Source organism: Nuphar pumila, chromosome 8 (genome assembly GCF_984573655.1).
Source record: "Nuphar pumila chromosome 8, dmNupPumi1.hap1.1, whole genome shotgun sequence".
NCBI lineage: Eukaryota > Viridiplantae > Streptophyta > Magnoliopsida > Nymphaeales > Nymphaeaceae > Nuphar > Nuphar pumila.
The window spans coordinates 125,344,266-125,371,995 of NC_143256.1; the positions used below are offsets into that span (position 1 = coordinate 125,344,266).

The 27,730-nt window shown below is 37.2% G+C and overlaps 1 long non-coding RNA gene across 1 annotated transcript; it reads right to left on the reverse strand.

Moving 5' to 3' along the window:
* Window positions 1–4,607: 4,607 nt before the first annotated feature.
* LOC149830619 (uncharacterized) lies at window positions 4,608–6,948 on the reverse strand. Its single transcript, XR_016433687.1, has 2 exons — window positions 6,684–6,948; window positions 4,608–4,991 (listed from the first exon to the last, which is right to left on the reverse strand). It is a non-coding gene; the product is annotated as an uncharacterized LOC149830619 (long non-coding RNA).
* Between the last annotated feature and the right edge of the window lie 20,782 nt (window positions 6,949–27,730).

Sequence of the window (27,730 nt, forward strand, 5' to 3'; positions counted from 1 at the left end):
AAAAAAAACAAATTTGTACCTTTGGGTTAGCAAGATTTTCAAACTGTTGAAGCATGTAAGAATTGGGAGTCTTTGCTTTCAACTCTTCAGCCTTCTGAACAACACCTTTCATGCTTTTAGCTGGGTCTGTGAGCACTAGTTCAGCTCCAAAAGCCAGAAGGATCGTTCTTCTCTCAAGACTCATAGAAGCAGGCATGGTGATTATAATTAAGCTTGTAACCCTTGGCTGCTGCGATGAATGCCAACCCAATGCCAGTGTTGCCGCTAGTGGACTCGATCAAGACACTCTTTGGTGTTCACAAAAACACAAAGGTTGCACATGTTACGCACACACAAAAGCAATCAAATTGAGTCAGCTCAAACCCATATTTAGATCAATTACTAGCATCTATTAGCTATGAAATTTCATGACAGAAGACTCACCTCTGACATTATAAGCCATGGTACCGCGCCCAAGCCTATAAAAAATGACCCTATATACACCTGATTTTGACACAAATAAAGACACAAAAAAGAGGGGATGAAAACCAATAACCGTAGATAAGCTAAACATTAGATTCTGGATAAAGTGTATAAAATTTTTCTTCTTATTTTTTATTTTTTTTTGTTTTTCTTTTTTCTTTTTTAGGTTTCACGTAATCTTACCAGTATGCCAACAAGGGCTAGTATTGGGGCAATGCCTCTTGATGAGTCATGAACCTGTAAAGAGAAAGTAACGTTTTCCTAAAATGCATTTCAAGTAGTAAATAGGAGAAAAAGAGGCTGGATCAGGTGCAATCACATTGAAGATTTTTTATGTGCCACTGCACCTGAGCGCGTGCCCACCATCTACTGTGGACATTGACAACTTTGCACTGCCCCAGCCTATGTGCTCTATCCATGGCCTAATCAAACACCCAAAAACATATCAAAAATAATTGTACCAAGGTCACATGTCAGTGATAAATGCCTAGAGATACAATTCATATCCAATAAACAGAAATCTGGAAGAGAAAACGGTGAATCTTCAAGCACAAATTTTTACCAATTCAAATTGATGTACATTGAATCATACAATCAGGGATCCACATGCATGTGATCACTTAAGATGAATGATACCCACGTGTTGTTGCTGATGCTTATAGAGGCAGCCTTAAATAAGTTGTCCAAAGTGAAAGACTGCAACTTCTAGGTATTTTCTAGGCTTGTGGGTTGTTTATTTTGAAAGATGACACCATTAGTCCAAACACAAGCATGCAGCAGACAAATTGTGCAACGAATTTTGATACTCAAATAAAAGAAAGTACGAAGCCTAGATATATGGAAGTCCCATATCTTCAAGTATTTCACAACCTGAATTTTTCTCATGCTATTCATTTTGTTAGTTCAGTTGCGCTCCTTGCTCAACTGAAGTGGGTCAATGTGAAGTTCCCAAGTTTTCATAAATCAAAGGGAGTATGTCTGCCTAACTCCAACTGAAATTCATTCACAAAAATATTAGATTTTCACTAACAATGGATTGCATAAAAATGTCTACCTAACTTTAGTTGCTTATGACAAAAAAAATAAAATAAAAAAGCTTGCATAAAACTAATTCTACACACCATGTGTCGTGAGCAGGAGAACATCAATAGTAGGGTCTGAATTATAAGTTTTGACAATTTCAAAACATTTTTTTGGTTCAACCGATCCATCAAGTCGCAAATATGTGACACTGTAGACAGAGGAAACCTTATATATATCAAGCAACAGTGTAAGTTGAACTTGGATTCTCTAACAGGAAAAAAATTAGTATACAAATAAGGATCACCTATATACATTGCATAAAGATAAGTACGCGAGAAAATACATTGGACCGCTGAGAATAACAAATTATGTTGTTTCAAGACCTAATGGCTTCCCAAGCAACCATTTTTTGTCTATACGTGTGGGGAAGCCACCATTGTTTGTCTATACGTGTGGGGTTGTGGATGCATATGCACAATAAGAAGGAAAACTAATCTACAGACAAGAGAAGCAGTTATGTTTGCCAAAGATATAAAATTAGCAAAAAAAAAGCCTTACTGAGCCACAACTTTGTGCTGAACAACACAGGAACCAAAATCCTCTTATGTCAATAGATTAAAAATAAGCTTCTAGAATGATGTTGATCATAACATAAATAGAAAATGCATTGCATAAAGTACTATGTATATATCCAACTAGATTAGGTTAGCTTCTCTTCCGTTACAATCCTGTACATAATTCCAAGTCTAACAATTAAAATAGTAATGCCACAAACTCTCATAATACAACATTTTATATCTGATGTAATAACAACTCTAGCAAGTAATCTGAACTTCAAAGTATTTGCAAAATCAAAAAATACTTCCCTCCCTCCCACCTTACATGTCAGGCATTTTAATCTAATAATTTATGGTCATGTTCATACAACGACTTAGCTATTATTAATAACTAAATAGTTTGTTCTCCAGAAGATAAAAGATGGGATAGAAAACAAAATGCAAACTTGTTTTCCTTCCAAAATTTTCAACAAACAAAATCTAAAGTAAACCACTGAATCCAACTGCACTAAGACACATAAACCAATGAGACAGAAGGTCTCTGTTTTTTAGCTAACCTCCTCATGTGTGTTTGGAACAAATCTCGCTCAATGATATCCAACAAGGACTGAAACGGAATGGGGCAAGAAGGTTAGTGAAATAACACATTTGCAAAACTAGACAAAAATTAGAAGATACTCCAGAATCATACTTTATGTTGTGAAAAAATCAAAGCCCTGTGTTGCCCACCACCAGAAATAGCAGATTCAGAGCCGGTTGTATCTGTGCCTATTCCACATTCCTCCAGTATTTCTTGAAGAGAAACCAACTTGGGGGAGTGTTGGAGTTCATGCAGATATGACATATTGTCAGCACCAATAGAAATCACCTCGTTGTCGCCGTCGCCGTCACTATTGTCGTCACTGTCACCGTCATTGTCGTTGTCGTCGTCACTATTGCCGTCACTGTCACCGTCATTGTCGCCATCTCCGAAAATGACGCGGACGACGATGAAGTCGACCTGGGGGAGGAGGGAGGCGAAGCGCCCTAAGCGTAACGAGAGAGAGACAAAGGGAGGGAGAATTTAGCGCCCTAATTTGGTAGCTTTAAACGAAAATTAGCGACGGAATTAGCGAGGGAAATATTCCATCGCAAATCCATCGCTAATTAGCGACGAATTTAGCGAGGGAAAAATTCCGTCGCAAATCGGTCGCTAAGCTACTACAAATTTTGCGACGAAATTTTTTTGTCACAATCTATCGATAATTAGCGACGGATGTGCAACGACATTTGTTCCGTCGCTAATTTCAGAAATATTTCAAAGATTGGCGACGGATAATGTTCTCTCGCTAATTTCGTCACGAATTTGCGACGGAAAAAATCCGTCGCAAATTTCCGTCGCTAATCAGGGTTTTTCTTGTAGTGTAACTCGTTTAATAAATGGGTTGGGTCGGGTAAACGGGTTGGTGGGTTAGCGGGCGGGTTGGCGGGTCAGGTTGGCGGGGTGGGTTGGGGTTGGGTAAACGGGCCGGTTGGCAGGTCGGGTTCGGGTAAACGGGTTGACCCGCCCGCCTAACCCATTTATTAAACGGGTCAGCTAGGTTGGCATACCCCTAACACGAACCCACCCCGTTTAATAAACAGGTTAGACGCGTCGACCCATTTATGACACGAACCCATTTAAGCCAAATCCGAACCCACCTAAGAGGCGGGTTGGCGGGTCGTGTCAGGTTTTTTCACCCCTACCTATATGCACTCTCAGGCTTTTTTTTTATGTTTCCTATGTGTTTCATATCATGCTTCTCACTCAATTCTCATGTGCTTTTCTAAATAGTTAACCATCATTTTTAAATTTTGACAAAATTTACTTCTAAAAAGTAAATCATGAAATTTAAGAATAATTATTTTTATTTTAGTTTTTATTTGCTTTTCATTTCCTACTTTGCTTTTCATTTGATTCTCATATCGTTTCCTTTTCGTTTGTTATTTTCCTTTCAAATAAGTTCTCACATATAAATTTTAAATTTTGATTCTCATATCGTTTCCTTTTCGTTTGTCATTTTCCTTTCAAATCAAGATCTCACATATAAATTTTAAATTTTAAAATGTCTCGCTTCTACTTCCTAATTCCACAACCAATCTCTTACATAATTTTTAAATTTTTAAATGTCTTGCTTCTACTTCCTAATTCGACAACCATGGGTTCAATTCATTGACATTACTAACTATTAACTATTAAGGTGCATTTGAATGCTTGGATCATAGGCAGCATCAAGAATCTTTATTATGTGTGAATTTAAGATCTCATTGGGTTGCATGAGATACAACCTTTCCCAGTTATACATGCATCAGAGATTCGAGATATTCAACTGCCCCAAGTAAGAGAGGCAAATTGGCAAGAGAAAAACTTCAAGCTCAACATAATTATGTATATACAGCAACTAAGGTCACCATGTTGAAAAAAAAAATACACCATCAAAATTGCCTTGCGAAAAAAAAAAATACAACACCAAAAGTCTGAAACTAAGGGTAGGTGTAAGCGCCATGGGAAAGCACGACCAAGTTCATGACCTCCAACATCCTTCTCGCACAAGAAGCTTGACAAAATTCATGAACTACAAAGTTTCTAATACTACAAATAGTCATCTCCCAAACACACCCTAGCAAACAGACAAAACGTGGGCCCTACAGTATGGGCACTGTGAATGAGCACTCAACCAAGGACGGAGGCACTCAGTGTGGTATCTGTGAAAGCATGGCAAATGGATCACAGACTGGTGCGACTGAAACCCATCCAAACAGACCGAGCACACATCTCTCTCTGAGCCAACTTGGTCCAGTAGGGTCGTTGCGCCGAATCTTTCGCCATTGATCGTGTCCACAGTGGGCTCGCTCCTGCTTGTTGCAGGCACAGGCTCGGCCATGGTCCGGTTCCCCCAACTGAAAATTTTGCTCCATCGGCGTTTGGGGCTGCGAAGAAAGATCATGAAATTTTCATCAGTTTATTGCTTAGAGCTTACAGTTACATAGTATTACAGGTTAATAATAGACTAATAACAATCTGAGGACACTCGATAACTTGCACACTACCAAAATAATTAAGTTTGTGAATTTGGTCACTTTTCTGGGTCGGATGGGTAGAAGACCCAGTGATATTTATCCCTCTTTTTTTAACCATATTTAACCTGGGGAAACCCCACGTCTGGCCTAGAGACGTAGCCGCCATCCAGGGCTGAGTACCCTCACCCAGGGCCTATACATGCTTCGGCTTGCGCAAGGAGGTGGGTAGGCTTGCTCCAACGGAACTAACCCTTTTGGTACCATTTGGATGACACCCAAAACCCTGTTTTCAACTGGGTCTTCAATCCAAAACCCAGGTTTTGGTGTGTTTGGGTGACACACCAAAACCTTGTTTCAAGCGAGGTTTTATAAAAAAAAAAAGCTACGTGAAAAAAGGCTCCACCATTTCCTGACCAGTGGTTGGCCGGAAAATGACAGGCCAGTTCCGCCGAGAAATGGCCTGGCGGTAGCCGAAAAATGGCCAACACTGATATTTGTAAATTGTTTTTTTGTTTTGGATGACCAAGAACATGAAAACCAAGTTTTTGTCACCCAAACGAACCTTTAAAAGTTAGCCAGGTTTGCTAAAAACTTGGGTTACGAGCAAAACCAGCTTTGCCAAAAGTTAAGTTTGCTCCCTTGTCATCCAAACAGCCCTTTCGGATTCAGCATAGCAATTATTTTCCTTTTTATACTTAGATTTTTTAATATTATAAGCACTTTTTTTCTCGATTATCCAGAGAAAAACCATAACTTTTAATATATATTTCATCCTCGCCAAGATTCTCCTTTATTTTTTAATAAAAATCAGAGACCTAGTCGCGCGCTGGCTGGCTGCCTGCGGTAATTAGGATCACTATCTTGGCAGCGCGGCGTACCCCTTGCCCTCTGAGGGAGTCCTCGCCCAGATTCTCCTGAGAACGAGATATGTGATTATTGGTTTTTCACCTGTACCACTGGATCCAGCACTACAGAGGCTCGGTCCAGATTCCGATTCAATCTGATACTCAATTACAAGAACCGAGTCGGATGTGAATCGAGAAGAGAACTGGTCCACGAGGACTTTCAGGAGAGAGATTAGATAAGACACCGAAAAGACCATTTTAACCTTGGTTTCCCATGTTGCGGACAATTTTCCTACATTACCCCCGTGAAGATGCCTTCGAAATTCATGTAGATTGGAAAGAAAACCTTGATGCGTTCTAAAAAACAAGTCCTTCGTGTGTGCTTTCGCCACGACACAGTCGTTCTTTTCTGTCGATCTCCCTCAGTTAATAGTTAAATCCTTGTTTATTAAATCCCAAAGTACCCGACTTTGAGAACGACGAAGCCGAAAGTAGGTTGGACTTGTATTCTAATATGCACCTCGTCGTCACATTTTTTTTTCTCGACTTTAATTTCTCATATTCAGGGTAGAGAAGTAATTTCGGAAACATAAAGCTGCAGAAAACGAAGGGAATAAATAATCCAAAGGCGGGGATCGTGCAGTCAGGATGACGCGATCTCTCATACAATTCCGAAAAAACCTCCATCATTGGCTGAAATCCCGAAACTACCAAACCAGAAGACAGAATAGCTAAGGGAGAAAAACAAACAACTTACCCCGTATTATCATCGCTCCGGAGCTTCTTCTCGAGGCTTCGCTTGGCCTTGAGGGTATTTTCGTCCAAAGAAGATCCGCTGAGCCCCGCCGCGGTGTTCCGATCCAACGTTCGAGGTGAGGGCTTTGGTCCGATCGTATGGTGGTGGCCGCTCGCCCTCCTCCGGCGAGCTAACTCGACGCCGGGCAACATGCCTGACATGGTCGGAATTTTCTTCCCGAAGAAGATTTTCAGGCGATGAAAAACAATGAGGGAAAGTGAGGAGAAACCATTTGGGCGAGAGGTGTCTCCCTCGGCTTATAACGGGTGAAAAGTAGGAAAGAGGGCAGAAGTTTCCATGAAATTACGGAAACGTCATTACGTGTATTGAGGGGAAACAAAATGGACGACTTCGTGGTCTGTGATGCAGACGGTCCGTTAATGGATTTCTTAACTGACGAAATTGTCCTTTTTGCAAAACTCCTTTTGATATCAACGGAACGAATCTCGGTGTGATCCAAATAGATCAGAACTTAGCCCAGACCACGAGTCGCATGACTAGTACGGGACCGGGCAACCGGTCAGCCCGGGCCGTGTTCTAGACGGACTGACTGGCCTGTTGAAAATTTTAAGCATTTATATGGATGGATCCAAGTTTTAGATTATGATCCAACTCTCACCTGGCAAGAATATGCAGTGAACAGGAGGATCTCTCTTGATCCCGGCAAAAATTGGCAGCCTAATGTAGCTACTAAACTTTAAAATAAGAAAAACAATAATAATTACAAAAAACAACAACTAAAAATCCTTCACATGACCCTATGCTAACAATAAAGAAACTCTAATCCTACTTCATATCCGAAATAGATTCGATATTAAATAAGATCCTAAACTAAAATCCAAACTAAATAATTAAAAAACCCCAAATAATGAAAATGAATCTGGCTCCTGCTCCTGCTCCTGCTCCTGCTCCTGCTCCTGCATAGATATCCAACCTTGATTTCGTTTAGATCCATTTGTTATAGATTCTAGTTAAAATCTGATAATCTTCATCGGATCTATTTGAATTCGGATTCTGTCCTGGATAAACACTACACTCAATCCGTTTGAGATCTAGTGTACAAAACGGTAATTCTGTCTATTGCAAAGAATGAGTTTAGTGGCAAAAGAAAAAGCAGTCAACCGACCAATGGCGTTTTCGTTACATCAGAGAAAAAAAAGGGCATCTTTAGTTGGGCTTTTAGTTCTCAACTCGCGGAAGCTTCATCGGAGCTTCGTTTATTGCATGATCAAAATCAAACAAGAAAAAAGACATATTTTAATATTTAATATTGTTTTTTGACACCGTGCGCGGCACACGCCCACCAACTTGGCTTCATTTTTATGACAATGACCTGTTTTTTTTTTATATCATAAAAGAAGGTTAAAATAATTTGATTTTAGGGTGCGTTTGCATGTCGCTAAATGAGGGTCCGCTTCTTATTCAGCGTGGAGCCTTCTTCCGTGGTAAATGAATCAGACTCTCAACGGGAAACGTTTTCGCTGAAAGGGAAGGTCCCACGTTGGTTTTGGGTTATCTTTCCTAGCGAAAAGAGAACTCGACGTTTGTGTTTTCGCAGTGAGCCCGGAAAAACACATCGACGGTCATGCATTTCAACGAAAAGCCCCAGCTTTTTGTGGCATGCAAACGAGGCCTTAAAGATCCTAATTGAATTCTTCAATGAGTTAATAATTAGAAAGTATTGCAGACCACTAAAATAAATAAAAAAACTAGATATTGCGTCTCATGGTTCAAAGCAGTGTTGTGAGAGGCGTACGCCTCAGTACCTGAAGCGTACGCCTCAGAGGCGAAGCGTAAGCAAAAAGTATCAAGGCGCTGCAGTGAGGCATTTGAGTCTCGAAGCGTACGCTTCACATGGATGAAGCGTACGCCTTACATCGAAGCACGCTTCGCTTCTAAGGCGTACAGATAAGGTTTACAGACATTGTACATTTTCGTGCCGTCTTTTCTTATATTTTGGAGCTGTGATGTATGTTTTTTATCCTTGTCTCGTCGGAGTTACGGATTCCGGTGAGTCCTCCGCTGTCATCTCTCATATGAACTCCAATTTCGCCGCCCTAACCTCGTTGGACGTCCTTCGGAGCATCCTTGAGTGCCTTCCCCTTGCCGACCTCGCGCGGGCTGCCTGCGTCTGCCGATTCTGAAGTTGTATTTCCTCCGATCGCGAGATCCTGACCCGATCGTTCTAATCCCACCTGGAAGCTGAAGGAGATAGTCGAGACCCCATCCTCCAACGCCTTCTGGCAGGACAATCGGCTATGCCGCTTCGCCGTCTCGCACCGCCTCCAGTGCAGCGACACCATCGCCAGTCTCGCCGTGAAATATCAGGTTTAGGTCAGATCGGGACTCCTGTTCTTATCTTTTGCTTTGATTTGTTTGCTTTCTGCGAATTGTGATTTTGTTTCGAACATTTTGCATGTTTTTAGTTTTTTAGTTTAGGAATACTGGGTTTTAGGTTGGGATTTTTGTTTTTCGGATTTTCAGTTGTATGCTAGGCTTTACTGTGGGGCTTTCTTTTGAATTGAAACTAGTGGGATCTTAGTAATTTGTCTTGCAACTATCCAGATTTATTGTATGTTGGTCGGAGGATGGTTCTTATAATAGAATTTAAGCTCAATTTTATTGCTTGAAAGCAAATATTCATTTTAAAAAATTCCCCTTTATGGTTTGTAACAAACAATATGTGATTGATCTCAGCTCATAATCTGTAGCTACTGTTTCTTTTGATGCATATTTTGGTAATTTGAACTACGGCGGGTTCAATCCATGTTTCAATGTTCGGTAGTTTTTACTTCTTTTCATTCTTGCATCTCGTTAAAATAGTTAGTGAGGCACTGATGAAGATCCTGTTCTGGTTTCAACTAGTTGCTTCTTTCTTCAGTTGCATAGTTTCATTCCCAATTCCTCTTTTTAGAGTTAAGAGGCGACTCTCAGGAACTATGTTACCTGATCACCCTCCATCTTATGGACAAGCCTGTCAGTTGTGAGGCTTAAGGCTTGATGGAGGGCAATCAGGTGTTTAATGTACAAATTTTGTTGTTGTTTTTTTTTCTTTTCTTTTTTTAATTTTTGTAATCCTGACAGAAATTGTTGTTGCAGTAGAAACGACATTCATGCAATTTTGATAATTGCACCAATTTGCGACAACTTAGGAATATAATATGCAACAATCTCATAAAAAAAATACTCTTCATCAACCATTTAAAATCAATGAATGATACAAGTTAATTATAGGAAAGTAGTATTTGTTTTATACTGTCATTTATTAGTAGTTCTTATTTAAATTTTTTATTATTTTATTAATATTATATATTTTATTATTTTGATCATAAAGCCTACGCTTCAATGCCTCGAGGCTTACGCCTCGCTTCATAACAGGCTCAACGCCTCGCTTCGCCTCATCGCATTTAACAACCTTGGTTCAAAGTAGTCTCATAGAAACCTCTGGCTTCATTTAATAAGGGTCTGTAAAGAATGAGTTTGGGGGGCTCCGCTTGTTTGGTAGGAGCAGCTAGTACACGTCACCTTGTGTTGGGACATTGCAAGTTCAAATCCCAATAGTATCCTTTTATAACTGGTAGGGGTCTGCCTAACCCCAGCTAGTCTATAAAAAAAAAAGAATGAGTTTCAGATTGGGTCAGAGGTGGACGTAATCAGTCAGGGTTCTCCTGGATCAACCATCCATTTTGCACCCTCTGGATGCCCTTCAGATAGTGCATCAACGGTGAATAGCTTCGGGTATCAACGGGTCAGATCTTGTTCAGATCTAAGTAGGTCCAAACCCAGATCTGACTTTGAAGTATTAATACTGGGTTCGGACTCCACTCTATCGGGTTTATCAAGTGAAAAAAAACATACCCAAATATTATACGGATTACATGAATCAGACCTGCTCAATACCTTATAAAATAACAATTTTATCTTTTTTTACATTGAAAAAAGTCGCAAATCTTAATCGAAAATAGGATCAAACCTTGGACTCGTATGAAATTCCACAAACCATACCATACCCAGTTCAAACTCGACCCCTTGACATCCCCTAATCAGGGACCACTGAGCTGATTCACACTAAAAAAGAATGGGTATTTTTTAAATATTTTTTTAAAACACATTCAACTCTTGGAGTTGGAGTTAATGGAAACTCAAATTAACTCCAACAAAAAATTGTTTTAATTGAGTAAAAATTTAGGGTCGATTTTGTGAAGTAATAGAACTTGGACTGTTTTTTCTTATCACAAAAAAACTGCATAGAAATTTAACAACAAAATTATATATATGGTTTATATTTGGTACAATCTAGTTTGAATATCTCATTTTGAGTTTTTTAACACAATCTAACCTCATAGATGTGTTCGGCATGAATGCTTTAGTAGTAATCTACTCTTGCATCATGTTTCTTTGAGGAAAAAGATATGTTTTTATGAGTTTGAAAATATTGATGCCTTCATAGCTGTTGATTTTTTGGATTGCTGGGAAAACCTACTCAAAGATTGATGCCTTCATACATTTTGGATTCAGGCAGTCCCAAAGCCGGTTCTCACTAAATAAAACCTATAAATCACATCTATTGTATTAGATGTGAGAAAAAAAACCCAAATATTTGCTATGTGGTTTGCACCTGCAAACCCAAAGTTTCTCTCTCTCTCTCTCTCTCTCTCTCTCTCTCTCTCTCTCTCTCTCTCTCTATATATATATATATATATATATATATATATATATATATATATATATATATATATATAGTCATTCGAATATGAGAATTGGAAATATGAAAACTAATGCATGAATCATAAGTTTCATTATTTTTTACTCTTTTCTCTTGAATATAACCTTGGATGTGATCTACATGATTGATTTCTTAAATCATCAGATTTTGATGCATAAATAAGATTTTTTTAAGGTTTTAAAAACAATGGCTCATATTCTTCATAAATATTCAAGCATTCAAAATTCATATTTTTTCATCGAAAATACGACCCAATGGTTGATTCCTAGCAAATTCATCATGCCAAGCACAAACACATGGCTGGATTTGCAAAAAAAGTGTTAGAAATGCCCATATTTTCAGTTCTCATATTGTAGTGATATTATATATATATAGAGAGAGAACAACTAAAATATGTTTACTGGTATGAACTAAGACTTTCATAGTTTTTTTTTACTTTTTTATTTAAATTTCATCAAATGATTGTGATCTGAATGCTTGGTTTTATAGAAATAGACTCTTGGATCATCTAATTACGATGCATAAGAAACATCTTTTAAGGGTTGAGAAAATCAACAACTTAATTTTTTTAGAAATATTCAAGCATAAAAATTGTATTTTTTGATCAGATGATCCAACAGTCGATTCTTAACAAATGGACCACACCAAATATATCTGAAGGGTTAGATTGTGAACAAAACATATGAAAATCTTGATTTATACCAGCAAACATATTTGGTTGATATATATATATATATATATATATATATATATATATATATATATATATATATATATATATATATATATATATATATATATATATATATATATATGAGAAAATTGGTAAAAAAATAAATCACTTACGCTGAGCATCTATTGCGCAGCATGATAGACGCTCAGCATCATTTTGTGTAAAAAAAATTTAGTGGTGCTAAAATAGCGCCACTATAAGTCTCAGTGGAACACTTTCTAGACTTTTAATACACCAATAAAAGATTTTCTGTTAAAAAAAGGATGCTAAGCGTCCATCATGCAGATAGATGGAGTCTCAGTGCCTCCGTTTGAGCACCTAATGAGTGAGCAGTTACATATCACTATATATATATATATGTGTGTGATTTTGAATATTTGTTTAATTATTTTTATTTTTTAATTTAAATTTGTCAAAGTTTTTCTTCATATTTTAAAAAGACAATTCTTTTAATTAACAACTAGATTTTCTTTGGATACCAAGATTTGTCACTACGACGTATAAGATAAATTTTATACAAAACTATTTAAATGGGTTATAAGTTTTAAAATGTGTTGGAAAACAAGTCTAGCACAACAAAAAGGCTAGACCAGTCATTAACTTCTTTGAGTTTCAAAACGGCATGCTAATAACATATTTTTTCAAGTGCATCATCTTTTTTTTTCTACGGAGAAAGCTTGGGTTTGACTGACCCCTTACCAGTTATACAAGCATACCATTTGGGGTTCGAACTTTTGCAACGTCCCAACACAAGGTGACACTCACTAACTGCTCCTACCAAAAAAGTGCATCCGGTTTTGATCACAATGATTGTAGGATGCAGAAATCACATAACATCCACATTATCTAAACCTTAGTGGGTCACCATAAATTTTTTTTTAGCTGGGGTTAGGCAAACCCCTGCCAGATATCTCTTAAGTCCCATGTAGCAGAGGGATTCGAACTTGGGCCTTCAGCTTGGCACAGAACCCTACTTACCACATGGGAGGTAGTCATGAATTGCTAAAGTGGTTATCCTTTCTTTTGTGGAAATGAAAAATATTGTTACATAAGCACCAAGAGCATCTTGCACATCATGTGTTTTTTTTTTCAAAAAAAAAAAAAATCCTTTCTTTTATAGTCTAGCTCCCTAATTCAAATTAGGCTTTGAGCTGCACACAGGGGCTCCACTCATCTCTTAGGAGTGACTTGTGAACATTACCAAGTTGACATGACATTGCGAGTTCGAAACCCACAAGGGGAGTCCTTTGCCATAAGGTCAAAGCTGGGCGTACTCCCCGGTGGACGCAGGAACCTTAAGGGTTTTACGAACGGGAGGCCAGCCTATGTGTAGTCAGTGATTGAGAGGGGACGGGGTTTCCTCGTTTAGGTTGGCCAAGAAAAAAAGAAAGAAAACAAAGGCTTTGAACCATCCATCTGTGGACACCTGTCATGTCTGTTTGCATACTATTCTTAATGAAATTTTTTACAAAAATGGTGTGTCCCGTGTCCTTTTTTGTCATGTCCGTATAAGAAACTGTCAATGGGTCAGATTAGCAAGGAGAATCTTAGTTGATTAGACTTTAATATCATTTGAGCCCGCTCTGATTTACCATATGGTCTTGAGCACTTTATATGTAATTTTAAGTAGAAAATTTTTCAAAAAATGCACCTAAAGTTTGAAAATTAATAAAAAAGACATCTAAAATTTGAAAATTTGTTTAAAAATACACCTAAAAATATCTTGGTTAATTAAAAAGGCACAGGATTTACTACCATCAAGTTTGCTGTTAAATGTGATATGCAATTATCATTTTACCCTCAACGTCATACTTTAAAAAAATGTACTTCAAAGAGAAAATGATTCCTTGAAGGGTTAACTAGTAAATTAACTCTCTATTAACTTATCTTGGGTTAGTTAACCTAGGTTAAATTGCTGAAAATTTGGTTTTGATTAACGGTGCAAAGGTTTAGGTGCCATTTTAAAAAAGTTCAAACTTAGGTGTTTTTTTTATTAATGCCAAACCTTTAGGTGAGTTTTATGATTTGGCTTGGACTCCCATGTTATCTTGCTCGGGTATAACCCAAACCCGACTGCATATTTTTAGGTGGATCCAAGTGCACCATAGTGGGTAAGATGTCTGATGCATTAACAACCCTACATCCATCATATGGTCCATATTGTGTAGTTATTGCCTAGTGGTTGAATTTCAAGGTAGGTGGTTGAAGTGATGATTTCATATGGCCCTCTATGTTGGCAATAAATCTGGTATCCAAATGACAAATTGATTATGACAGGATATGGATCTTAAAATCCATGGTCCAAGTTGCAGGGGAAACACGAAAGTCTCATTGGGCCCATTCCTTGAGTAGCATGACGGGCACATGGCCTCCCATGTGAATCAGACAAGGATTTCGATGACCAAATGGCATTGGTGTGGGAATGGTGAATAAAACCAAGGGGAGTTAAGCAAACAGAAAAGTAAATTGTTCAAATCATGGTTATCAGGAATGCTACAGGAGTATTGGAAACACGTTTTTCGAGAAACCCTTTCCAAAATGTGTGAGAAACACTAAAATGAAGGATTTTGCTCACGCTTTTTTCTAAACCGATGAGTAATTCCTCCTCCTATATATATATATATATATATATATATATATATATATATATATATATATATATATATATAAGGGTCGCTGGGAGTTTACCTTCCTTTAAATAGCCGTTTACCCCAACAACGATGTATCGTTTCACCTGAAGCTTATCTAGAATAAGAGAATCATTCTAGATAAGGCCCTGATACAGTGCAATCTCAACCGTTAGAGGAAGAGTGGGCTCTCCTCTATCTTTAACGGGTGAAAAAACTCTGTGAAACATGGGCACGGTTACTAACATCTCCCACTTGGCCATGTGAAACAAAAAACTAGATATAGGTTTTAGCCTCCCACTATTAGAGTGTTTTCCTTGCATTAATATCCTAAAATGACTTATATATTTGAGTTTCTCATCCAGACATATGTCTATATTAGACATATCTTAATCCTATACACGATACATGTTTTGAAAATATTTCCTCTGATATACTCTTTGTTAACGGATCAACAATCATATCAGATGTAAGCAAGTAGCTGACTTTGATTTCATTTCTTTTAATCATATCATGAATATAATTGTATTTTACCATTATATGTTTACTTTTTAAATTATCAGCTCCACTCTTCATAAAAGAGATGACAGCCTGATTATCATAAAAAATCTGGACTAGCCCATTGGTTATTTTCTACTTTAAATCACTAATGAAGTAGCTTATCCAAACAACAAATGTGGCAGCTACATTACATGCAATATATTCAGCTTCCTGAGTAAATTGTGCTACACAACCTTGTTTTTACAAGACCAGAAAATTGCACCACCTCCCAGGAGGAAAACAAATGCAGAAGTGGATTTACTATCATCCCTGCTGCCTGCAAAGTCAGCATCAGAATATTCAGTTAATTCTAAAGAATCACCTTGAAAACATAATTTCAGGTTTATAGTTCCTTTCAAATATCGAAATATTCTTTTTACTGCTTGCCAGTGTGGCCAACCAGGATTACTCTAGTAGCGACTAACAAAGCCCACAGCAAAGCTGATATCTGGCCTAGTGTAAAGCATAACATACATCAAGCTTCCGACAGCTTGAGCATAGAGGACATTTAGTCTTTCTTGTCCATCACCTGGACTATCATTTTTACTCAACTTAACACATTTTACTACAAGTGTTCTAACTGGCTTATGATCACTCATTTTGAATTTCTTGAGTATATGATTTAAATATCTTTCTTGACTCAAGCTTAAAAGTTTGGAGCTTTTATCTTGAGTGATTTTAATTCCAAGAACATAGGATGCTTCTCTCATGTCTTTCATTTCAGATTGTGAATTTAACCATGACTTAGTTTTGACAATCATATCATTGTCATTTCCAGTCAAAAGAATGTCATCCACATATAATGAGAGAATAACAAATTTATTTCCACTTTTCCAGACATAAACACAGTGGTCAAACTTATTTGCCACAAATCCTAATAATGTAATAGCCTTATGAAACTTTAAGTACCACTGACGTGGTGATTGCTTGAGTCCGTATAGGGATTTTTTCAACTTATATACTTTATCTTCTTTGTCTTTTATTGTATAGCCTTCAGATTGCTCCATAAAAATGGGTTTCTTAAGCTTACCATTAAAAAAGGCGGTTTTAACATCCATTTGATGTAGATATAGGTCGTAGTGAGCTACTATTGCAAGAATTATCCTTATCGAGGCAAATTTTGCAACTGGCGAGTATGTATCAATATAATCTAATTATTCTTTTTGAGAAAAACTCTTAGCAACTAATCTTGCTTTAAATTTGTCAATGCTGCCATCATATTTGAATTTCTTCTTTAATACCCATTTACAACCAATGGCTTTCATTTCCTCAGGTAAATCAACTAATTCTCAGATCTGGTTTTTCTCAATGGATTCAATTTTCTCGTCCATGGCTTTTACCCAGTCTGTTGACTCACATGAGTTTATTGCCTCACTGTATGACAGGTTATCTTCCATGTCATCTATGTCTAAAGCATAACATAGTTCCTCTGATAGATAGACAAAATAGTCATCTATAGGTTGTTGTATGTCAGTTGAATCATATTGTAGATCAAGATGATCATCTTTATTTATTTATAGAATAACTTCTTTCATGTTTTGATCTTCCAAGAAGATAACATCTCTACTTTCGATTAAACCCTTATCTGGGTGATAAAATCTATAACCATTAGATCTTTTGGGATATCCGATAAAAATACATCTTATAGATCTGGTATCCAGTTTATCCCTTGATCGTTCTATAACTTTTATATGAGCTACAAAACCCCATCTTCGAATGTGACAGAGAGTAGGTTTTCTTCTTGTTCATGACTCATAAGGGGTTGTGACAATAGCTTTACATGAAACTCTATTTAAGACATATATTGTTGTATGTAAGGCTTCTCCCCAAAATACTTTAGGTAAAGAAGAGTTAGATAACATACATCTAACTATATCAAGAAGAGTCTTATTAAATCTTTCAGCCACACCATTTTTTTGAGGTGTGTCCGAAGTAGCAGTTTGCGGTCTGATCCCATTGGCTTTGCAATATTCTGTAAATTCAATTGAGATATATTCTCCTCCCCCCCCCCCCTCCAATCAAACCGTAAAACTTTAATCTTTCTATCAAGTTGATTTTCAACTTCTTGACGATATTCTTTAAATTTATCTAATGCTTCAGATTTATAAGTTATAAGATAAACATAATTGTACCGAGAGAAATCGTCAAGAAAAGATATAAAGTACTGCATTCCTTTATGCATTGGAGTCCTAAAGGGACCACATATGTCTATGTGTATGATTTCTAATAATTGAGATGCTCTAGTGACATTTTGTGGGAATGGTTTTCTTGTCATTTTTCCATAAATACAATATTCACATCTATGGAATGAAGATTCATCAAAGTCTGGTATTAATTGTAATTCAACAAGTTTTTTCATCTTTTTTAAGTTAATATGACCAAGTCTTTGGTGCCATACATTTACATCCACATTAAAGACAATATCAATATAAACAAAAGTCAAAGTAATTTTATTCATGTTTGAGTCACAAATTTTAAACAAGCCCTGATTCTGATCAAAGACCCCATCAAACAGGACTCGACCATATTTTTCTATAGTGACCTTCCATGGTAAGAAACGAACTTCAAAGCCCTTGGCAACCAAGGCCGGGACATATACTAGATTACGTCTTATTGATGATACAAACAGGGCATTGGACAATAAAACATTATTTTTGGCGGTTTCAATCCGATATGTCCCAACACCCATAACATCAGAGTAGGTATTGTTGCCTATGTACACTCGATGTTCACCAGGTTTGTAATCGATCATGTCCATCATCCTCTCCTTTGTCATAGCAATATGTCATGTTCCCCAGAGTCCACCCACCAACCGAAAAGAGCTTGGTCCACATAAGAGCATTCCGATATCACACTGATAATATCTCGCCTCTCCTTTTGCTTATTGCTTCCATTGTTTATGCCAGTGTGATTATTTGTCCGGCTCCTGCAATCTCTCTTGAATTGTCCAGGTTTTCCACACTTGAAGTACTTCACCTGTGAGGCGGCTAACTGCGGCATGCGAAATGTTGGACCATTTCTCTTATTAGATTTGTCATTACCTTTAAAGTATTTCTTCTTGAATTGTGGGCATCTCGAAGGGTTATAGCCTCGAGAAGTGTCATCTTTAGCAAAGTGTAATTCGCTCTTTCGGTCTTGTTGCATGTGTTGTTGCTCAATTTTTAGTTGAGTAGAAAGTTTTTCTAAGGTTAGATGTTTTGAATTTAACCTAAGAGCAGTTTGTATCATCTTCCAAGAGGATGGTAAACTATGCAGAATTATGGGTATCTGCATCCGGTCAAGAATCACATTCTCAACAATTGTCAGGTCTTTGGCTATAACTAGCATTCTGTTGACATGATCAACAACATTGTCATTCTCTTGCATACGGCATGAATTGTATTGTTCCAAGAGAAGTTGAATGTGTGTTTCTGAGGTTGTGTCATATTTCTTGAAGATAACGTCAAACATAGATTTTGCTGTAGGGTAATCCTCAAAAACCTTAATGAGATCACCATCCATATATGTTAACATGATGGTTCTGGCCAACTTGTTGTCCCTTTTGTATTTGGTGTATGAGGTTTTAACCTCGTCAGAAGCAATAAGACCAGGGTCACTTATTTCAGTAGTAAGGGCATTTTTATGACCTCCGGGGTCAGAACAAGAGGAATCCTCCTTTTCCAAATGTGAAAATTTGTACCATTGAGTTTATCAGTTTTAGCTAATTCAGTAGCACAAACTTTACTTGTCATTTTTCTGTTGTTGGTTTTTTTAATATGACATAACATGATAAGTTTAAGTCTAACAATCAACAAGCAAAATAATAAGAAAATATCAACCATGAATGCATAAAAGAACATGTTCATAATCAAAGGAAAATTCATGATCAATAGCTCAATTTCATGCAACAAAATAAAATGTATGGCAATCATGCTCTTTGATTTTAATTAAAATTGAGCTAATTTGCACACTTCAACCATTTTCTATAATTTCAAAAAAAGTTAGAGGAAAGATTTGCAAAAATAATCCTAAAAAAATAGGAACTAAAAAGGAACAAGGGGTTTAAAAAAAAAACAGAAAACTAACCCTATTTTGATTTTTTTTTCAAAATTGAGTTCTTTTCTGGAATTATCAGAAAAATAGGACTTCTGTTGTAATTAAAGGACACAGAAGGAATAATCAGGAAAGACAATGGTCTTATTCTAATTTTTACCTCATAAGGATATAAACGACAATTAAAGTAAATGCAAGGGTATTAATATAAATAAACTGAAAAAAGGATATGATCAGAATTTCTGAAAAAGACCAGAGGCAAAATGATAATTTTCCCTAGAAATCAGTATATAAGCCGATCCTTTTTCGAAAATCAACAGAAGAATCACGATGAAGCTTCTATTTGTTTGTTTGTTTTCAGTTTTTCAGCAGGGGAGAACGTTGTCGAACCGTTCGCCGGAGAGAAAAAAAATGGCTATGGTGTCGGATCTGCCCAGAGGTCGCTGAAGCAGGGGTCGCCGGTGTTGCAGCGGTGAAAAAAAAAAGAGTTCGAACCATTGTCGGTCTTTCGTCAAAAACATACAACAGCGGCGGACGGAGAGAAAACCTTCGGTCATACGCCAAAAAAAGAAAAGAAAAAGGTAGATTAGTGTTTTTTTAATGTTGTGACAGTCGATGAGAAGACGTCGATCGCCTTCGACTCGTTCATCGAAAACAAAAACGATAAAGGTACCCGGGCGCTGAAACAACCCAGAGAATGCCGAAGAGGTGTTGCCGGTGTAGCAGCGGAGAGAGAGAAAAGGTAATCCCCTTTCTTCTTCTGTGTTTTTTTTTTCGACAAAAAGAAAACCCACCGGTAGATCTCAAAAAAAAAAATTGTACGCTATTTTTCTTCAGATCGCCCGATGTCGGCAACCTTTTAAACGAAAACAAAGGTCGCTGGTGACTGGCGACCCTTTGACGAAAAAAAAAATGTGGTCGGGCGTCCCACTGTGTTGCTTTCTCCTCTTTTGAGGTTGCGATTTTGATTGATTTTTTTTGAGGTCGCCAGATACCGGCGACCTGTTTTTTTTTTTTTTTGTTGAGGTCACCTGCTGCAGGCGATCCTTTTTGTATTTAAAAAAAGAGAGATCCTGATCTCTTCTGCTTTTGATACAGAGGTCGAGGAATCAAACTTTACTTAAATGTTTTTATTTACTTATTTACCGAGGTTGCTGGATGCCGACGACCTTTTTGTTTAAAAACAAAGATGCTCTTCCTCTTCTCTTTTTTGTTTCTTTTTCTCGAGACCCTCTGAAACCTTATCCAGATCCCAGATGGGGTCTGCCCCCCCCCCTTTTTTTATACTTTGAGAAAAAAAGAAAAACGCCGATCTCTCCTTGAGACCACAAAATAATAGTTGTGAACATACATTTTAATGATGGTTAAAGAAAGGAGAAGGGAGGTTTGCTCTGTATCAAATGGCTTTGATATAACATATGTGATTTTAATAAGGTATTTGAGATTTTTATAATAACATAATTTTTTGTACGCTTCTTGAGGATCGCAAGAAAATATGTGTGAATATGAAATTTAAGTAAAATTTTGCCTTAGGTGATGAGCAAAGCAATATATCGCACGAACTTCGTGAGGTTCACTTGTGCGAAGGATAAAAAGGTCTTAATTTTTTTTTCTTATTTTTTATTTTAAGCAACAAGCGGATTTAAAAAAAAATTAAGCATTTGGAAAAATATGTCATATTTGTCATCCATAATCATTTTTTGAACAAAAAGTTAAAGAAAAAATCAATGTTTTAATTTCCAATTACTAACTCCCAAACGTATGAGATTAACAAGTAAATAACATTTTCTGAAAGAATCAAATGATTCTCTATTGCTCAAATGTATGTGATAATTTTTTCTCTTAATAAAGTTAAACAAATCTAGTTTTTCTTAATTGGATTTAGTGTTGGATGTAAAAATCAAGCCAACTGAATTGAATCCAGTTTTGAAAATAATATCTGAACCTGACTGAAACCCGCTCAGTTATTCAGAATTGATTGGATTCAAAGTGCTTTACAACGCCGTACCCAAATTTGACATGAATATTCTTTATTATGCATAAAAAACTGAAATTGACAGGTGCCTAAAAACCTCTTCAATCAAGATTTTGGCAAGATCTATTGCACCTTACATGAGGAAGGATCAGGTGCAATGTGATTGGACACTTTTAGTAAGTTGCGGCACCTGAACACACCCACCAACCGTGGGATACAACGGATGGTGGGTGATGAGGCTTAGTGGCATACTTAAAGTTAACAATCATATTATACTTGATCTCAGTTTTTTGATGGCGAGAAAGCCTCGTCAAAGCAAAGAAAACCCTGGGTGAGACCCATGACTACCTTGCCTTATGTGGCCCACATAATCTCAATTTAGCTTACACTAATTTGCACGTGGCAAGTTTTTTTTTTAATAAGCAAGTCAGGGTTAATCCCAACCGAAGCGTGGTGACTCCCTAAGGGCAACGAGTAAGCCCACAAAGTTTTAAGTTGCCAGAACAATGTTCTTAAGTATGGCACTTGGGGGTGGTTTCTGTAGAGGTTGGCGCAGTGGAAGGACCTCCGCTGACAACAGCAACAGAAAAGAAAGAAAAAGGAAAGTGAAAGTTGTTAGAGACTTGAAGGTTTTCTTCGAAGGCCTCTCTTTCTACAGAGTTGGTTTCGCTGTGTGTATGTATGTATTAGGGGCCGAGTCCCATGAATATATATAGCCTTCGGTTTCCCTCTCTCGGCTCAACAGTCGGTTGAAAGAATCACGGTGAGTCCAATGTTTTTGATAAATCAAAATACGAATTTTGAATAAAAGGTTTGTTTTGAAAACTGACTCTACTTATCCATGAACATGCCTACTCATGGATAAGCACAACGTGCAACGCATGGCCACACGCACCAACATCTCCCACTTGGACATGAGATTGCTCAGTTTGCTCCCACTATTGTGGGCTTCCTTGAACTAATTATGGATTTTTCGTTAAGGATTTCCTTCGTAATCATACATATCTTAATCTCATACGGGCAACATGCTTGGTAAACAAGTTTTTTGCAATGCCCTTAGTTAAGGGATCAGCTACCATATCCAAAGTAGGAAGGTAGTCCACAGTTATTTTAGTATTTTCAATCATATCATGTATGTAGTGATATTTTACCATTATATACTTGCTCTTGGAGCTATCAACTCCACTTTTCATTAGAGCAATAACAACTTGATTACCAGAGTATATTTGTATAGGTTTACATAATAGAACTATCTTTAAGTCTTTAATGAACCTGTTAATCCATACTGCAAATGTCGCTATTGCATTACACACGATATACTCAGCCTCTTGAGTATGCTAAGCCACATAGCCTTGTTTCCTACAGGACCACGCAACAGCTCCTCCTCCAAAGAGGAAGATGTAGCCAGAAGTAGATTTGTTGTCATCTTTGCATCCTGCAAAACCAACATCAGAGTATCCAATCAAATTAAGGTTGTCAGCTTGAAAGCTCAGTTGCAGCCTTTTAGAACCTTTTAGGTATCAAAATATTTTCTTTACAGCTTGCTAGTGAGGCCATCCTAGATTACTTTGATATCTGCTAACAAGACCTACAGCAAAGCTTATGTCAGGTCTTGTACATAGCATCACATACATTAAGCTTCTAACAGCCTGTGCATAAGGAATTTCAAGACTTGGTTGGCCCTCACCAGGACAATCACTTTTACTTAAGTTTACTTCTTTTGCAACTAGAGTTTCAATAAGTTTGGAGTCATGTGTTCTATATATTTTAGAATATAGTCAATGTACCTTTCTTGCCTTAAACAGAGAGTCCTTGAATCTTTGATTCAGATGATTTTAATTCCTAAGATATAAGAAGCTCCACCCATATCTTTCATTTCAAAGTTGATATATAATCATTTCTTAGTGTTGATTATCTTTTCATTATCATTTTCAGTCAGCAAAATATCGTCAACATATAATGATAGGATACAGAAAAGACTCTCACTTTTCCATACATATACACAGTGGTCTAACTGATTTGGTTCGTATCCAATCTTTGTTATGGATTTATGAAAAAACAAATACTATTGTCTTGGTGATTGCTTTAACCCGTACAAGGATTTTTTTAACTTGTACATTTTATCATTATTTATCAAATAACCTTCTGGCTGGGTCATATATATATTTTCTTTTAAGTCACCATTTAGGAAGGCAGTCTTTACATCCATCTTCTATATGTCCAGGTCATGATGAGCAACTATAGATAATATTATCCTGATGGACATAAATTTAGCAACTGATGAATAGGTTTTCATATAATCAATCCCTTCCTTTTGAGAAAAACCTTTTGCAACTAGTCTTGCTTTAAATTTGTTTATAGATCCATCAACTTTATATCTTTTTTTAAGAACCCATTTACAACCAACCAATTTTCTTCCTTTAGAAAGATCAGATAAGTCCCAAACTTGATTCTTTTCAATGGATTCAATTTCTTTATCCATAGCCCTTTTCCATTCTAATTTCTCTTTTGAATTAATTGCATTAGCATATGAGAGATTATCAATCAACTCATCAAGATCTACAGAATAGCAGAGTTCCTCACACAAATACACAGTAGTCATCCAAGTAGGATGGTAGAGCTTTAGACCTTTTACTACCACTTAGTTCTTGAGAAGTAGAGGGTTCAAAATCAGTTAGTTCATTGCCTAACTGTTCCACAGCTGGTTCATTACCTAATTGTTTCACAGCTGGTTCATTACCTAACTGCTCATTCTGATCATATAGCAAATCAAAGAGATCCTCAATTGGATCACCAGATTCATTGTTGAGATTTTTCAGAAACTCAACATCTCTACCCTCAATCAGTCCCAATCTTTGATGATACAATCTGTAGCCTTTTGATCATTTTGGATGACCAATAAAGATACATCTAGCTAATCTGTTATCCAATTTATCTATAGTTGGATCTAAGATTCTTACATGAGCTACAGATCCCCATCTCCTAAGATGATTTATGTCTGATTTCATACCAGTCCATCTTTCATATGGAGTTTTGGGGACAGTCTTACAAGGCACTCTATTTAAGGTATACATAGCTGTATTTACAGCTTCACCTCAAAAAAAATGGGTAGATGAGGACTTGCCAACATGGATCTAACTATGTTCAAGAGAGTTCTATTACACCTTTCGGCAACACCATTTTGTTGCGTTGTCCTTGGCACGATTCTTTGCCTATTAATGCCAAGATCTTTGCAATAATTGCAGAACTCATTTGGGGTGTATTCACCACCTCTATCAGATCTCATAATTTTAATGTATCTACCAAGTTGTCTTTCAACTTCATTCTTATATTCTTTGAATTTTTCAAGTGCTTCTGATTTATTTATGATGAGATACAAATATCCATATCTAAAGAAATCATAAAAAAATGTTATAAAGTATAACATGCCACTATGAGTTTGGACTCTAAAAGGTCCGCAAATGTCTGTATGAATTATTTCTAATAGTTCAGTGACTTGAATAGCATTATGTGAAAAGAATTTTCTTGCCATCTTTTCAAAAATACAAGATTCACACTTTTTAAAGTGAGATTCATTAAAGTTAGAGATTATTCCTTGTTGTGCCAGATTTTTCATTTTCTTTAGGCTTATATGCCCAAGTCTTCTATGCCATGCATTCACATCAATAACTAAAGCACAATCAATATACAAAGAAAATTTTTCTTTATTCTCGAATAATTTAAACATCCGATGTTCTCTTTCAAATTTACCCTTAAACAAGATTCTACCATGTTTCCCCATAGTGACCTTTCTAGGGATAAAACAGACCTCAAAACCTTTTCCAGTCAAGGTTGGTACAGACACAAGGTTTCTTCTCATTGAAGAGACATAAAGAACATCTTTAAGCAACACACTAGTCCCTCCCACATTGAGTTTGTAGGACCTGACTCCTAGAACATCACTATAGGAGTTGTTGCTCATATAGACCTTGTGCTCACCTGGTCCTAGCTCTTTGAGATCCACAGCTCTATCAGTGGACTTGGCTATGTGTCGAGTAGCTCTAAAGTCCACCCACCACCCTGAGAGTTCTTTATTAACAAAGTGGCATTCAGATACAACACAAACGACTTCTTTTTCGTCATTCTTTTTGTTTGAGTTGTTGTTGTATCTCCCACCATTCCAGTTGCTCCTATTGTTAGGAAAATTTGTCCTGCAGTTCTTCAGAATGTGTCTCATCTTGCCACACTTGAAACATTTGACTTGTGAGCCTTTGTTGTCTTGAGGTTTGAAACCTGTACTTTGTCCTTTATGGAACTTGCCATTACCCTTCTTCTTAAAGTTATTAAGCTTAATAGGTACTCGGCTATGAGACGGTGTGTCTTGGACCACCATCAACTCAGACTTCATTTTTTTAGTCATGTGCTCTTGTTCTATGGCTAATTGCAGGGGCAACTCAGTCGAGTTTAAATTCTTTGAATTTATTCTTAACGCAGTGGTCACCATTTTTCATGAATGTGGGAGGCTATTCAGTATAGTGGACACCTGCATTCTATCTGGAATTACATTTTCAACAATGGCTAGGTCTTTAGCCATGACCAACATCTTATTTACGTGGTATGAGTTGTATTATTCGAGCAGTAACTGTATGTGGACTTCGGATGTGGTGTCATATTTGGTGGCTATTGCCTCCATCATCTCCTTGACGGTCTTATAATCTTCAAAGACTTTGATCAAATCATCGTCCAGGTAGGTGAGCATGACGGTTCTTGTCATCAGATCATCTTTTTGAAACTTTTTGAATTTAATTACTTTTTCTTGAGTTGAATCGTCATTTGGTTTTTCTACAGACATATTTCAGTCCTTCCAAGGTTAGAGCTAAAGGGATCCGCCTTTTCCAAACAGGAAGGTTGGTCCCGTTTAGCTTGTTTGTTTTCACTAGTTTGAAGGCGCAAACACGACTAACCATTTAATACTAAAAAATTATATTTAATTTATTTATGGCAAGTTAGCACAAAGAGACAAAAGGAAGATCTCGTCAGTTTAATCTGAGAACATGTTTCTAATTTTAAATAGACCTATTTTTAGGTCTTAAAAAAAAATAAATGAGTTTTTTAAATTAATAGGAACATAGTTTTTTGAAAATTAAAATTAGTTCCAGGTATTAAAAGGGAAATATCATAATTTTTGATAAGTTTTCAAAATTTTCAAAGTCGCAGTCCCGTTTTAGTAAATATTTTTGAAAAAGAATGCGAGTTACAAATACACTTATTTTAACCCATTTTCTGAAATATTTTAAACTTCCAGGGGTAACAGGGTCTTTTTACCCCTTGGGCTATTTAAGACATGACCCCTTCGAAACTGACTTATAATTCATCGGGTTTTTCTCTCTCTTCTTCGTGGGAGCTCCAAAGCGATCAGTGGCAATATTGATGATTTTCGGCCGTTCTCCGGTGGTGATGGGCCGACTCTTAGGTTGGGTTTGATCTTCTCAGCGCAGGCTCCCTCTGACAGAAAACCCACGGTTGTTCTTCTGTCGAAGCTATCAGAAAATTCGAGAAGCTGATTTTCTGGCTGATCTCCGGTGGCGATGACCCGACTCTCTGGTTGGGTTTACTCCTCTCGTTGCAGGCGCCCTCAGACACAGACCCGAGGTCTTTTCTTACGACAGAGCTTCCTTGGAAGACAAAACAATCAAAAGTTTTTCGGCCATTCTCGGACGGCAATGGGTCGACTTCCTATTTGGGTTTGCTTCCCTTGACGTAGGCTTCCTCTGCGTGCAAACTCGAGGCCAAACAGTGGCCCAAAATCGATTTTCCTTGTAGCTTGGGGTTTTTCCCTTTTCTGTTTTCTGTTTTTCAGATTCTGTGTTTTTGTGTGATTTTTTTTAGATAGAGAGCGATAGAAAAAGGTCGAAGGCCTTTTACCCTTGTTCGATCGGTGCTGCCCAAAAAAATGACAGGCGACCGGAACCTTTTTCGATGACAGAACATCTTCTAATTTTTTTTTCGGTCTGTCTCTCTGTTTTCCTTTTTTTTTTAGAGACGAACAGGTAAGGAAGGATCACCTCTTTCAGGAAGAAGGCTGAGACTCTAATTTCTGGCAGACAAAGTAAAGAAAATTGAGTCTCTGTTTCTCAGTTTGGATTTTCAGAGACAAAGAGGAAGCACATAAGAAGAAAGGAGAGCAATAACTCTTACCTGATTAAAGCTTCTTTCTCCTTTTTTTTTTCTTTGCAGATTGAAGGTTGTAGAGATTGGTGAGCGTCTTCGAACCTCTGCTTTGCTACCACTGTAGAGGTTGGCACATCGGAAGGACCTCCAGTGACAGTAGCAGCAGAAAGAAAGAAAAAAAAAAGTGAAAGTTGTTAGAGACTTGGAGGTTTGCTTCGAAGGCCT